General features: G+C 38.9%; 1 protein-coding gene across 1 annotated transcript in view; it reads left to right on the forward strand.

Moving 5' to 3' along the window:
* Positions 1-208, forward strand: part of LOC131889854 (uncharacterized) — a gene marked incomplete at its 5' end in the record, with an annotated part of 26,019 nt that overhangs the window by 513 nt on the left and 25,298 nt on the right.

The raw sequence follows: 208 nt of genomic DNA on the forward strand, positions 1-208 counted from the left end.
ATCGTGGCAATTTTTTTCATATTTGACTTATTTTCTTCTACTTGGGACCTCAACCTTTTTCTTCTGTTTCCCCAGACTGTTCTTCAATTGGATGGCTCAATCCACTAGCCAAGAGGCTCTTAACAGGTCTTAATCACAATTCAATCACCTATTTCAAAAACCATTTGGGCAACACTGTTTCCATAAGGTGTCCAAATGAAAGAAGCGG

Source organism: Tigriopus californicus, chromosome 11, assembly GCF_007210705.1.
Source record: "Tigriopus californicus strain San Diego chromosome 11, Tcal_SD_v2.1, whole genome shotgun sequence".
Classification (NCBI taxonomy): domain Eukaryota; kingdom Metazoa; phylum Arthropoda; class Copepoda; order Harpacticoida; family Harpacticidae; genus Tigriopus; species Tigriopus californicus.